Source organism: Sinocyclocheilus grahami, unplaced genomic scaffold (genome assembly GCF_001515645.1).
Source record: "Sinocyclocheilus grahami isolate Dianchi unplaced genomic scaffold, SAMN03320097.WGS_v1.1 scaffold80.1, whole genome shotgun sequence".
Taxonomy (NCBI): domain Eukaryota; kingdom Metazoa; phylum Chordata; class Actinopteri; order Cypriniformes; family Cyprinidae; genus Sinocyclocheilus; species Sinocyclocheilus grahami.
In genome coordinates, this window is record NW_015505259.1 from 1,168,482 (window position 1) to 1,180,992 (window position 12,511).

The following is a 12,511-nucleotide window of genomic DNA, read 5'->3' on the forward strand; positions in this document are numbered from 1 at the left end:
AAAAAGCGTGCCAAGAGTTTCTGCAATTCACAAGCTGACAGAGCTGTGGATTCGTGAGATGTTATGATAGGTTTCATGTTTCAAGATAGTGTTTTTTTTATGTTGTTGCATATAAAATGGTTTTATTTGACAGTAAACAGATACACACTTTTACCCATATATTACCCAAATGACAGAATAATAAAGGTATTACCTCGTTATCCCTTTAATTCACCAAGTGTTTTTAGAATATCCTCTTTTTTGCCATAGTAGAAAATATCCTGGGAACATGAGAATATTTTGTGCGTGTGTGTGTGTATCTGTTTTGTTTCAGTAATGAGGGATACTATGAGAGGGAGAAATATTTAAGTGTTCAAAGCTCTAATTATGTTGTTCTTAAACTCATTGTCTGCATATAAGTAAATACTGAATAGTAAATGTTAATCTCTGCTATACCTGCCGAATTACCTTTGCATCATTATGTTTGGATTTATCATAATTGATTGTAAAATGTAACACCGTTATGCCATTTTCTCCTCTTGCTGCTTCGACATTTTGGTTATACTTAATAATACATGCTATTTAAACAGTATAAGAACCTTTTAATGCCAATGGTGAAATTTCTGTGACATTAGGGCAAATTTACAACTGAGGGAAAAGAATGAAAGTGAGTTTGCATTAACTATTAAGGGGGTAGTTCACCCAAAAATGGAAAATCTCTCATTTTTTACTCACCCTCAAGTTGTTCTGAACCTGTATGAGTTGAACACAAAAGAATATTCTGAAGAATGTTGGCAAGCAAACAGTTGCCGGTAACCATTGACGTCCACTGTATTTTTTCCCATACTACAGAGGTCAGTGGCTACCAGCTACTGTTTGGTTACCAGCATGAGTAAATGGTGAGTAAATGATGACAGAATTTTCATTTTTGGGGGAACTCTTCCTTTACCATAAAAAAGAGGTTATTCGCTGGTTTAAATGTTTTAGTGTTTATTATCCAATTTTATGATTATTGTCCCTTTTAAATGTGTAATTTTGTATTAACCACATCATTACACAGTCAGCTAATATAATGCTAAAATTCAGGTAGATATTTGTGTAATTGTTGTTATCATTGGTGTGTACTCTTGTAAACACTGTAACATGACATGGAAATGACCTTGTAGTTTGCATAATGAAATAGTTTACAAATGTGCTTTCGCCATTCGATTTTCCAACTGTACTTTGTCAAAACACCTTTGCTTTTGGCTGTTATGTGTGACCTAAACGGATTCCATGGTTTTAAAATGTGAGCTGATTGGCTGCTGTCATCCTACTATGGTCTGAAAACTTGCCTTTGCTTGCATGTTTTGGTATGAAAATCCACTTGAAAATATGTGTGTATTTATGAAGAATGTTTTGTTATCAATGGAATATAAAATTGAGATTATATGCTTATTACAGCATGGAGTATGAACAAGGCAGATGCATTTGAAATATTTTTCTCCTTTCACTTATTTAATAACTCTGAATTTCAATTATTTTAATGTCTTGATATTGTAGTTTGTGATTCTGTATGTTCTTCCTGTCTTTTTCTGCTGTTAGAAGTAATGCAAAGTATGTAGTAAATTTCAGAATAAGATAAAAATCACACATGAGATAATCGGCTTGGTTAAATTTTAATTGGTTAGATTTTAGATCACAGGTGTCGTTTTTCTTCTAGCACTAACATACTTGCCAGTTTAATGTTTTTAAACTGCAAATATATGGAAATGTGGCACCATGCCTGTAGTGTAGATCAGCTCACTTCTGTCTTCTCTTTTTTTCTATGATTTATTGATGGTGATCCTGCCGTAAAATCCCTTCAGTGCTAAAAACACCTTTGTTGAAATTGTAAGCGAACTCCCATCTTTCTTTTCTTGGGTCTTTCCAAAAACCTGCTTTGTGTCAGTGCCATGCTGAACCCAGCAGGGCCAGCGTTGCACTAACTGCGCAGCCACACCGATGTTTGCCAGTATTGAATCCAGTATTTTGTGCACTAGTCTCATGTAGCCATACTGTTAACTGAATGCTGTTACTGCTCTTGAGATCGCAGTAGAGCATATTTTGCTCTGTGTATCTGCCATTCAATCATGTGCACTACCATGGCTGTTATAAAGAAAGTTGCATAGTCATTTAAAAAAAAAAAACAGGTTAACATGGCATGCTTTGAGTTTCCTCTGCTGTATGATGATCCATCTGCCTTACCCAATTATTTATATTCCTGTGCTGCTGAATTAATGATTGAATACATGAACAAATGGATGAATGAACTGCTAATATTATTGCTTGTTTCTTTCCTTAAGTTGTTTAGCTTTCCCTTGAAGGAAAAGATCACCCAAAAATGGAAATTCTGTCATCATTTACTCACTCTCATGACGTTCAAAATATGCATGACATTTTTTTTATTTAATTTTTTTTATGTAGAAAACAAAATAAGATATTTTGAAGCTTGTTAGTAGCCAGACCGTTTTGGTTACCATTTTATAAAAATAATATAAATATATATTATTGAGATGTTTATCAGGATATATTCTTCCTCAGAAGAAAGAAAGTCATACAGGTTTGGAAAGATATAAGAGTGAGTGAATGACAGAATGGGGTGAACTAATCTTTTAAATGTGCCGTTTCTGCTTCTGCAGTATATTCAAAGTATATCTGTTGTAATCAATTTTAATTAATTCTTTATTATTTTTGACACCCAAATTACAAAAACAAGGTGGAATTACCTTTTCCGAATTAGTCAGCAATTCATGTTTGTTCCGGTACTATTCAGTTTTGTGTTTGTTGAAGAGAAGAGCAAGACCTTTGCTCCTCGTTTTATCATAATATTTTTTCATTACTTTGTGTTCTTAATGTGTAGATTAGTTAGTACATCACTCTGTTGTCCTTTTGCTTTGTGTGACTCAGTCAACCTGTTTTATTTTCATCTGTTGAGATTTTCATTTAGAGGCCAAAATCAACAGAATGCCTTATGTCTCTCAAATAGCAAGGTCCTGAATTAAACCCAAAGCACTATCTCTGTTCTTACATACTAATATTGATCCATAACGTATAAATAAACCAAGTAATATGTTGTATTTTGTAGCAGTGTATGTTAGCCCTGCCTTTGTTGTTTTAACAGATTATATGCTTTTTCCATGCAATCCTTGTTGCCATTTATACCTAATGTATGATATTGCAAATAAAGAAGGGAAAATGAAACTCGGTCTGTAGATGTCCCTTCTTGAAGATTAAGTTGACACTGAATGTGGTGATCTGTTATGGTGTCTCATGCACCAGAGCAGGGTGCGGATCAAATTTTAATGCTAAGAGAGTCAAAAGAAGCATAAAATGGTAATTCTGAATATTTTATCCAGAAACTCAGGACATTGTCAGTCATCTTACCAGAACATTTCCAACGGGAGTTTTTCCCTTGACACATCACAGAAGAATATTTTAATGTAGGCCTACTGTTAACACTCAATCAAAATTCCACACTGCTATGGATTAAAATTAAAACTGCAAACAAGTTTTGTATGTGTGTCTGCTTATCCACTGTCAGAAGCATCTATGTTTGGGTCTTTTACTTTTCGGTAATCCAGTTATTCCTAGTAAAGCAGGACACTCATCTCCCCACAGACTTTGCACAGACCATCTAAACCTCAACATTCATAATAAAGTCCCAAGTGGTGCATTCATGGACCATTTACGTCCGTGTTGCATTCATCCATTTACGCGAAAGAAAACGAGGCTGTGAGGGATACATTCTTTACACTGCCTATAAAGGTCCTAGATTCCGTCATTTTCGCAGCTTTAAAACAGAACAGTTGTCATGTTGTTTAACAGCAGTACAATCCACTAAACGCATTGTAGTTCAATCTCTTGCAGGCTCGTTTTCATTCCTGACTAAAGTATAAACTGAAGGTTTCAGATTTACCCGACCTTAAACATCCAGCTCATACAAAAATTATGTCGGTTAAATTTTTTGTGTTATATGTCGGTCTGACAACCCCGTAAAATGGAACTTGGGTGCCGCGAAGCGTTCCAAACTTTATGGCTTTAGTCAGCCTCTGCAACGATAACACATCACCCCAAATACAACATCCATAACAGTAGTGACACAGCAAACAATCATCTATCTAAAACCAATAAAACAAGAGCAATGACACAGTCGGCTACGCATACAAACACAAAACAGTCGTTGTGTCGTTCTCGGTCCGTGACCCGTCAGTGACGTGCGGAGAGAGGGAGAGAGATGTTAGAGCATCACAAACATTAAGCCCAGCATGATGTGAGACGCTTCTCACCCTAAACATGTGTGAAGGGTTTTAGAGGTTCGACTTCAGCAAACCTCTCTGCAATTAGATAAAGGCTGTTGAACATTTGCGTGAGAAGAACTGAAGAACGCGCGCTACAAAGGCACGTCTCAGCGCAGGTATGTGGAACTACTCTGTTGTGTGCGTTGTGTATTATAGCATTGGTTAATATTGGAGTTCGTGTGCAGATTTAGTGCTGTAACATTTCATAAGACTCGTTCAGATACCACTAAACATCATTGTTATCCATATTTTCTTGTTTAAATTCTTACTGTATCAGAAACTTTTTTCCATGGTTATTTGCTGCATGATATTGCCAATGTTGTTTTTGTCAATGAACGCAAATGGTGGAGAAGTTGGATTATTGACGTTCTGTGCGATGTCTGAAACAGTGTGTCTCTTGAAGCCATAGTACAAAACATATAACGGGTCCTTGAAGACAAACAACACCTTGTCGAGCAGCCAGACTAATAAATACAACAAATAAATGTTAAATAGTTTACTGTCAATAAAGGGAGAATTTGATTATTTAATTTTATTACTTATAATATATTTTTTTATTAAAATAAGTAGTCTATATGTTATAAAAAAAATATAAGCACAGTACATTGAAGAGAGAATTGATGATGGCTGCCGTTGCTGTCGTTGAAAGCGGGTTCACAGCTTCAGTACCAAGGACAGTTTTTCTCTCTCACTGGGAGCCTCTGAAGTGGGCTAATAGTTTGCTGTCATTCCGAATTTCGCTGCGTGGATTTTTCCCTCTCAGTTTTACGCTCCAAAGTTATATATATATATATATATATATATATGCCGCAACATGCTGTCTCATATAATTATTCGTTATTCTAGCATTTTTAGTGTAGCCTATAATATCCGTAGCGTGTTTTGTATCGTATAGCCAGAGCTGTATGGGGCGCCAATTTACCAGTAACCTGTGTTTATCTAACGTACCTCTACTGATTGTAATGAGACTCTTGTTCTGTCAAGTTTACTTTTGTGGCTTTGTCGTGGTGCATTTTGTATGTACATTGTATATGCATTTATTGTTTATATATCAAAATTACATAAAATTTTATATTCAGTGTACGTATATAAACGTTTACATAATTTGTAGAGTACATCTGTTTGTCACCAGATTTTTCTGCTTATCCGCCATATTTATGACTATATGGCAGCAAGAACACATGAACAGAAATACCAAGGAAAGAAAAGAGAGAGAAAAAATTGAATTTATACCAGGTGCCAGGCCTTGTCCCTAATGGCACCCTAAACCAGTGCGTTTTTCCTCTAAATCCACACTTTTGTGACATAACACCGCTTTGACTGTCAGGTAGAAGTTTGCTGAGGAGTTCACTTCAGTGCAGGCTCAGCAGGTGTGCACATCGAGGGTCCATAGTAAAAGCTGATGAACTGGACACCCTATGTTCTCGTGGACTAAACAGACACATGAATGTGGTGGCCATTGTAAATCCGCAAGGCCAGAAGTGCACTTGAAGTGTGCCATTTGGGATAGGGCCCGGTCGTGTACTATGCTAGGGGGAATGCAGCAGCGTCACTTTCCCAGTGTTTTCACAGCATTCAAGCTGATTATTAACAGTGGATCCAAACTGCCATACTTACAGCAACAAATGCAAAGTGTCCAATACGTATATGAAAAATATGATTTACACACTAAATCCCAGCACAATATGAATTTTAATTGCTCACTGCTATTTGTTGCCACCTGGCGCTTTCTGCTCATCATTTGCATAGTTTAGGGACCGCTCTCCAGTGTTTCTGAAGTGGAGGGACACACTGTGTTTCAGGACGAGCTCGTCCGGATTCTCACCAGGGCCGTGAGCTATCTAGGTCTGGAGTGGGAATCCCCCGACGAACCAGCTAAGAGCAAGCTGGATTCATGGTTCCTGCACATGGGCCACCCAGCTGCCTCTCCGAGGATGCGAGCCTCATTTCTCCCCAACCTGCACGACGAGGTCGCTAAGGCGTGGGCTGCGCCCCAGTCTGCTTGCACTGATGCCCGTCGAGGAATCCATCGCAGCGCTCCTCTGTCCCTCCTCTGCCTCTCTGAAGGTGGGTGCTTCGCTGCCGTCGAGGACCTGCCATCTGACCGATCACATCGTGGACAAGGCATACGCCGCCTCAGGGGAAGCGATCTCAGCACAGTTCCTGAAATCCCTGGATGAGGGTGGAGTGGATCCTGAGGCTTTTAAGGATCTTCGCAAGGCGACGGATTTCACACTAAAGGCCACGAAGAAGACATGCATGGGCTACATGGTGGTGCTCCACCGTCATCTGTGGCTGACGCTCACGGAGCTGAAAGACGCGGACAGGAATGCGCTACTCAGCGCTTCTTTATCTTCCTCCGGTCTCTTCGGAGACACTGTGGAGGCTATCGCGGAGCGCTTCTCTGAAGCACAGAAATGCTCCAAAGCAATGAGCCACTTCCTGCCGCACCAGGCTACAGCGCAGCCCCCAGCACGGAGTAGATCGTCGTCCGCTTCCAACCGGCCATCGAAGCGGGCTTCTGCTTCATCGGCGCCGGATCCGGAGCCTGCTGCTCGCACCAAAACTCTGTGGAAGAGGGCACCGAAGGCGTGACACGGCTTCAAGAAACCGTCCCAGGGGCACTCCTTTGTCGGAGCAAAAGCCTCGTTCCTGACGGCAGAATGCAATAAAATCTGTTACACCCTCACAAAAAGATTATTTTTCTTCTCCTCCAGTGATAGTAGCTTCTCACACTCGGCGCTCGGCCAGGGAGCCGGTAATAAAGTCGGGCTCGCAGCTCCTCTGGGTAACTGGCGATGTTCACACTCATGTATTAAGTATCGGACCTCTGCCGCTGCGGCTCGCTCTCGACACTTCGCACATACACACGTCTGTGTCACTCAAACATTCAGGGGAGGGCTCGCACTTCCCGTTAATAGGCAATGCATGACCTAAGCTACCATACAGTGCTCCCATTTGTCCCGTGTGTTTTCTAAACGCATCCCCGGCATACAGCGGCGTTGCTCAGAATACAGAGGGTGAGGTGCTCCGCCCATTGTGCCATTTTGCGAACGCATGGCGGTCCATCCCAGGGCATTTCGGATTGGGTGCGGAACGTTATAGAGAATGGCTACACGCTTCAGTTTCGGCGCAGACCCCCCCGGTTTAAGAATCTCTTACCTCAGCACCGAATTTTTGCATACCGGTACTGTCGACATGACCACCCCTCATGTCGACAGTACCGGCATGCAAAAATTCGGTGCTGAGGTAAGAGATTCTCAACCTCCACGCAAAACGTGCGATAGAAGTCGTCCCGCCAAGCTAGAGAGCGGGTTCTACAGCCGCTACTTTGTCATTCCAAAGAAAGTTGGTGGTCTCTGTCCGATCCTAGACCTGAGACACATCAACCGTGCATTAAACAAATGCGCTTTCAAAATGACAACGCTGAAACAGATCCTTGAGCAGATTCGGCCCGATGATTGGTTTATTTCAGTGGACCTGATGGACGCATATTTTCATATCCAGATCACCCCTCGACACAGGCGATTTCTGAGATTTGCATTCGAAGTCAAAGCATATCAGTTCACGGTGATGCCGTTCGGGCTAGCGCTGGCGCCGCGCAGGTTTACGAAATGTGTGGATGCAGCACTTTCCTCTCTGAGAGCGAGCGGAATACGCATCTTGAATTATTTGGATGATTGGCTGGTTTTGGCCCATTCGGAGGATCTGCTCAACAGCCACAAAAGTGCTCTGTTAAGTTCATCTGGAGAGTTTAGGTCACTGCGTGAACATACAAAAGAGCGTGTTATGCCCCAGCCAGTCAATCACGTATCTGGGGGTGCAATTGGACACAGTCTTGATGAGGGCACGTCTGGGTCAGGAGCGCATATGAGATTTAATGTCCGCTCTGAATACTTTCAGTCTGGGATGTGCCGTGGCACTGAAGGAATATCAGAGGCTCTTGGGATGGATGGCGGCGGCCACATCAGTGTGCCACCTCGGCCTGCTCTATATGCGCCCCCTCCAGATATGGTTAAAAACACAGGTACCGAGAAGGGCTTGGAAAACTGTCCGTGCCCACGTTGTGGTCACTCGCTGGTGCTTGAATGCGCTGAAACCATGGCGAAACCCCGACCTGTACCACACATCATGCAGCGGAAAGTGGTCATGACGGACAACAACGGGCTGGGGGGCTTATTGCGATGGCGTACCGGCATCGGGCTACTGGACGGAGTCGGAGAAAAAGTGACACATAAATCGCCTTGAACTGAGAGCGGTCTTTTTGGTTCTTCTGAGTTTCATCACACAAGTCCGGGAGAATCACATGTTGATTCGCACAGACAACATGTCGGTGGTGTCGAACATAAATCGCCAGGGCGGTGTACACTCGAGAGCCCTTCACGAACAGGCCTTTTACTGTGGGCCGATCGTCATCTGCTCTCCATTCGGGCAGCACATGTCCCGGGCTGCCTGAACAGCGGCACTGATATAATATCGAAGGACGGGATTCCTCACGGAGAGGACTGAACCCCGGGACAGTGAGACTGATCCCCGGGACAGTGAGACTGATCTGGGAACGGTTCGAGAAGGCAGAGGTGGATTTATTCGTGACAGAGGAGTACACGCATTGTCCTCTGTTCTTCTCTCTGTCACGCTCACCACTGGGCGGGGAGCACTCACAATGCCGTGGCTGAAGGCCCACCTGTATGCGTTTCCCCCTTGCAGATTTTGTCACAGGTGCTGCACAAAATCAGAGAGGAGAGAGCATCGGTGTTATTAATCGCTCCGTACTGGCCGAATAGGCCTTGGCTTCCCGATCTGCTGGAGATATTAATGGCTCCCCCGTGGCTGATCCCGCTGAGACGGGACCTCCTATCTCAGGTGGGCGGCTCGATATAGCACCCCAACCCCGAATGGTGAAAACTTCATGTGTGGATGGTGTGCGGGAACTGGTAAACTCTGACTCATTGTCTCGCCGCGTGATGGACACGATTACGGAGGCGAGAGCTCTTAAATGGGAAGTGTTTGTTAAATGGTGTGAATCAAATGGTCGTGACCCAGAGAGCTGTCCTGTGTCTGACATTCTGGATTTTTTGCAACAGTGGCTGGATGGCGGCAGTATGCCTTCCACTCCTAAGGTTTATGTTGCAGCTATCTCAGCATTTCACGCCACTATCGATGGGTGCTCGGTGGGTAGACAGGATCTGGTGATCAGATTTTTGAGAGGTGCGAGATGGCTAAGAACCTCTCGTCCTCCCACTGTGCCATCCTGGGATCTGGCTCTGGTGCTGGGGGTGCTGGCCCTTCTGCCCTTCGAGCCGCTTCTGTCTGTCGGATGGAGAGAGCTATCGCTTAAAACTGCACTGTTGCTCGCCCTTGCTTCGGTCAAGTGCGTGGGGGGATTTGCAAGCATTCTCTGTAAATGCTGACTGCATGCAGTTTGGGCCAGGTGATTGTAATGTTATGCTCAAGCCAAGATTGGGCTACGTGCCTAAATCGCTCTCAACACCATTCAGAGCGCAAGCGGTGATGCTTTCTGCTTTCACTCCAGAGTCAGCGACCTCATCGGATGCCGCCCCTCATCAGGGGCTGTATCCGGTGCAGGCTCTGCGAGTTTATGTCGACCGCACGGCTCAGTTTCGGCAATCTGAGCAGCTGTTTGTGTGCTTTGGAGGCGGCACCAAGAGGCAGCCAGTCTCCAAACAAGGACTATCACATTGGGTGGTAGATGCCATTGCCTTGGCCTATTCTAGCCAGGGTATGGAATGTCCTATTTGTGTCAGAGCTCATTCGATGAGGGCAATTTATCAAAGGGCTTTATCAAAGACATTTGTATGATGGCTGGATGGTCTTCGCAGAATACCTTCGCCAGATTTTACAATTTGGACGTGTGGTCCTTAGCCTCACAGGTCCTGTCGGTGAGTATGACCAATGATTCCACCTGCAACTGCTAGCCGCTGACTATGCAGGTGGTTTCGACTAGGTCGTATAGGTAGAAATCGGGGACGGGGCCATTGCCGTACCCAGAATGCGGTGCTCCCCTTCGTACCAGTGGAGCGAGCCTCATGATATTCAGTGTTATCATGTTTGCGCTGTCACGCTGTGTTACTGCATAGGATGGGAGGGATACAAGCCAGTGGTCCGTATCTGTACTCGCCATGTGCACTGGTTCGCCTATGACTTCGTGTGGTTGGTACTGGCACTGGCTGCTGCCGCTCGCTAAGTGTGTATACTGTTATTATTGTGCCCGGCCTCACTGCTCACATGCCACGTTGCACTGTTATATTACATACTTATATATGCATGCATTTTGAGGTGACTGGCAACGTCCTAGTCTTTTTTAAGGCGACGGTGCAGCACTATCAACAAGAAGACCTGCTTCCGAACATGGATTGTGAATAACCTAATTGGATCTCTGAGCAGGAATCTACATCCAATCTCATTGGAGCATGTCGTAAGGTCGTCTATGATTGGTTATTATCATATCGTATTGTATGTGCTTTGCAAGAACTGTTCATGTTTGCTCCACCGAGGCTTAAGCTTTTTTCTTAGCTGTTCCCACGGCGTTGTTCTATACAGTCCCCAAAAGCGTCAAGCGTCTCGTTCCCGTCTCTCAGGGAACTGAGGTTACGACAGTAACCGGAGACGTTCCCTCTCGAGAACGGTCTCTCGACATGGCGTAGGCTGCCATGTTCACTACTCAGTTCTGCTGTGCTGTTGATTCAGTCTGAAGATTCTGAGCTTATGCTGCCAAGACAGCTCCGCCCCTACTTGCCGTCTTGGCTGGCATTGGCCAGTGAGAGTTGCAACTTCACTGGCGATGTGCAATAAGATTTCAGGTAGGTTTAGGAAGGAAGGGAGTCCCCAAAAGCGTCAGCTTCCGATGCCATGTCTCGTTCCCGTCTTTCAGGGAACCGAGGTTACGACAGTAACTGGAGACGTTTTATGTTTTGGAAACTTCAGTTCAGTTTTTCAATACAAGTTTGTTTGTATAACATTTTTACACAGAAAACGCACAGTTACAGTCAGGACATTTTTTGTTACTGGTCACTCAGAGATGAGTATGTCAAAGTAACTTCCATATTGCAGTAAAGTACATCTATAACATTTAGATAATACATGTTGTATGGTTAGTAAACATCATGTATTTAATTAAGCAGTGTAGGGAGTTCTATCATGAACAGACCCCGATATGCCACTATCAGCCATCATGAGGTTTGAATTAATTCAACCAAGAGACAACAAAGATCTTTTGTATGAGGACTGAAAATACCGCGTGATGCCTCATGATCCAATGAGTATATGTGTGATGTGTTTATTGGAATCTGTGATATTTTTAATATGCCTTATAACTCGTTTAAGCAGACAAAGCATTTAATATGCATGTAAGATATATGAAGTTTAATATCGGGTGAAAGCTTGTCTTATTCGCCGAACATTGGTGTTAGTGAAACTTATATTATATATCATTCTCTGGTGATAATACTTTTATCAGAAGGTATTTAAAACTTCCAGAAATACGCCCCACGGAGCATGTGACTTGTGCATGAAAAAAAGAACCACACAGGGCATGGCTAAGCCCTGCAACAGCGTCCGATTGGAAGATCGCGTCGTGGGGCGGACCAAAGGTCAGCCTGCTTAAAATGGACACAACGCTCTTGCTCGGGGCTCGCCCGCTCGCCCTAAAGAACTTTGGCTTTCACCTTGGTGAGCGCGACAAAGCGCCCCCACGCCGTAACATCGCACAAGCGAGACCATCTAAGAACTCAAACATTTCAGTTGAAGCTTCGCAACTCTGCAGAACGCAAAGCCTTGCTAAAGCAGTCTCTCTCTCTCAGAAGAACCCGAAGATCTTCGTAACCCGGCAACCAACCAATCCAACAAGGGATTTCCCAAAAGAACGTCATTCAAACGTCATTCCGACGTCACTGCAACAGCCAATCAGTGAAGGAATTTCCCTCCAGCAGCCATCCAGTAGCCACGAGGAACGACTCAGCTTCTCAGCTGTCAACCAAGCAGAACGCAAGTAAAAAAGCAAAATCTTATCTATGCTGAACTGGTGTAGAGCTACTTTAAGCAGTAAACAGAAGCTAAAATTCTCTGCTTTGTGAATTCTCTCAGGTGAATCGAAATCACTCGTGAAAACGAGGTAGAACTATGAAACTCTGTCAGCTCTCATTTCTTTCCTCTGAAACTGTATGTGTGTATGTGTGTTTTAGCCTAGTTTTGAT

The 12,511-nt window shown here is 43.6% G+C and overlaps 1 protein-coding gene across 1 annotated transcript in view; it reads left to right on the forward strand.

The window, feature by feature from the left end:
* The first annotated feature begins 4,207 nt into the window (after positions 1–4,207).
* The window catches only part of cacng5a (calcium channel, voltage-dependent, gamma subunit 5a), a 36,754-nt gene continuing 28,450 nt past the window's right edge, over positions 4,208–12,511 (forward strand). Inside the window, exon 1 of the mRNA XM_016273645.1 lies at positions 4,208–4,414. The gene's annotated coding sequence lies outside the window, so the exon portion shown is untranslated. The remainder of the gene's footprint in view (positions 4,415–12,511) is intronic.